Source organism: Gavialis gangeticus, unplaced genomic scaffold, assembly GCF_001723915.1.
Source record: "Gavialis gangeticus isolate Ggan-Ray unplaced genomic scaffold, GavGan_comp1, whole genome shotgun sequence".
NCBI classification, from domain to species: Eukaryota; Metazoa; Chordata; order Crocodylia; family Gavialidae; genus Gavialis; species Gavialis gangeticus.
Window position 1 is genome coordinate 10,004,076 of NW_017728997.1, and position 2,484 is coordinate 10,006,559.

The window sequence follows — 2,484 nt, forward strand, 5'->3', positions numbered from 1 at the left end:
CCCTCGCCGCCCACACCGCTGGCAGTTGCTAAGGGCGGCCCCGCTCGCCACTGGCCACCGCCACTCGACAGCCCCTCTCTTGCCACCAGCGCTGCCTGCCGGTGGTTCCCAATCGCCGCTGCCAGTGGCGTCTGTGGGTGGTCGCCGTTCGCCACCCTCCCCTCTTGCTGCCAACGCCGCCAGCAGCGTCCGTGGGCAGTCCCCGATGGCCACTGGCTGCCGCCAACGCTGCAAGTGGTCACCAACCCATCAGCCCGCCACCAACTGTGCCACAGCCGCCTGTAGGAGCTCACCACAACCATGCCCCTGCTGCGGATGCAGCTGCCGCTGCCTGTGGTCGGCGACCACCAGCCTCCGGGGGCACACGGGATTCGTGATATCACATTTATACCAAGAACCTTGTCCACCGATGAACAGAGACCCTAGGGACGTGCATAGGCAGACCCCGACACAGGCATAGGCATGGGCATAGGCAACTGGTAGGTGGGACACGGGGTGAGGGGCACGTGGTCTTTGCCACCAACGCCGGCAGCAGCTTCTACAGGTGCTCGCCAGCCCCATCCCCACCATCGATGCTGGCGTCTGCAGGTGCCCCCCCAAACTCAGGAGGCACCCTTGGCCATGGGCAAACCAGGTGGCTGCATGGGGGGACCAAAAATGGTAATTTTTTTTTTACCATTGTCCGATTACTATTAACATTATCTCTGGCGAAGGGGGGCCCAACACTAAAAGTTCACCCAGGGCTGCCAGAAGTCTAGGTACGCTGCTGCACAATAGCCGCGTGTATGTGCTCATCTAGACACACCTACTGGCAGCTAGATATTTAGAAACTAGATACCTCCAGGGCAGGTGCACATAAAGGATTTCCAGTTCGTTGCGGGGTGTGTACAGTGGAGGTGTCTAGGTTCTAAAGGAATAATTGGATAGTCTTCGTGCACACCAAAGAGATCCATTTGCAAAGGGACATTTGTCTTGCCTTTCTACATTTTGCTAAATTTGCTTCTGTTTGGTCTTGGTCTGGCCTCTGTATCCAATCTCGGGGCTGGCAGAGAACAGAGCAGGGAGCCACAGGCTCCAGTTGCAGCAAAGGAGGTTGAGGTTGGAGGTGAGGGGAAAACCTCCTCTCTGGGAGGGTGGGGAAGCACTGCAACAGGCTGCCCAGAGAGGCTGGGGACTCCCCCTTCTTAGCAGGTGTTAAGACCTGGGTAGATAAAGTCTTGGCTGGGGTGAGATAGTTGGGCATGGTCCTGCTTTGAGCAGGGGGTTGGACTAGATCAATGTTTCTTAACCCTTGGGTCGCAACCCAAAAGTGGGTCACAAGGATATGTGAAAGGGTCACAGACAAACTTTAAAAATGGATCAACGACCTTTAAAAATGGATTCTCCTTTAAAGCAGAAAAACATGGGAAACTCTGGGTTTGCCCTTGCAAGTGGGCAGAGTTCCAGCCTGCAAGGGGCTGCTTGCCCCCCAGCAAAATGCAGTTCTCATGTTCTCTTTCTTTCACTTCCCCACCCTTCCCACTCCATCAGTTCTCCCTGCCCAGCATGCTTTCTTGGAGGAAAGGGGTATCAGTAGCCATTGAGCAGGACAGTGAGCAGCACGGCCTCTGAATCAGAGCTTCCTCTTCCTGAAGTGCCAGAGGCTGCCAAGTAGAAAGAAGCAGTGGAAAAGTCAACCCAGGTCAGACCCAGTTCAGTCTCCCTGTGATCCTCCACTCTCTGCCTCTGTGTGACACAGAACTGGGGGGTGGGGAGGGTTGTTATGAATACTCCCGAGTCTAGGTCCAAATCTGCACAGATCTCACTTGCCCGTCTCTTTGTGTCTCTTGGTTTTCCTAGACAGCAGCACCGCCTGCATGTTGGGCAGGACCCCGTCCTGGGCGAAGGTGACTCCTCTCCTCTCAGCAGCTTGTTCAGCTCCCCATTCTTGTGTTTGGCCAGCTGGAGGGGCAGGGGAATCGTGTGCTTTCTTTTCAGAGGCAGCATTCCCGGCCAGCTCCAGGATTTCAGCCGTTAGGTATTCAATCACTGCAGCCAAACAGACTGGTGCCCCAGCTCCCACTCACTCTGCCTTTGAGAAGCAGACAGTGCATGCAGCCTGCAGGAAACTGCAGCCAAGCCTGGGAAGACCTTGACTTAGCCTTAGCATGGACCTTGTCTCCCTGCTTGCCACAGCTGGACATGATTTTGCATTTAAGTGATGCCATCCCCCTGCAGAAAGGAGACTGGGCAAGATGGACCTATGATCTGAACCAGTAAATGGCAGTTCTTATGTTGGCAGCCTCAAGCCCCCCATAGGAACACACCAGCTCTTTGTTTGTGCTTGCTTTGTGACCGCAGGAAAATAATACAGCAGGTTTTTTTTCTGTGGGAAAGAACTCAGGGAAAGCAGAGAAAAGCAGAGCAGTCTTCACGTGGTGGCATCTCATGGGAATCCTGTTGGCACACCAAATGGTGCCAGTGCTCTGCGATGCCCTGCAACAC

The 2,484-nt window shown here is 55.0% G+C and overlaps 1 pseudogene; it reads right to left on the minus strand.

Moving 5' to 3' along the window:
- Positions 1 to 1,785: 1,785 nt before the first annotated feature.
- LOC109288887 lies at positions 1,786 to 2,183 on the minus strand (annotated as a pseudogene).
- Positions 2,184 to 2,484: the final 301 nt, after the last annotated feature.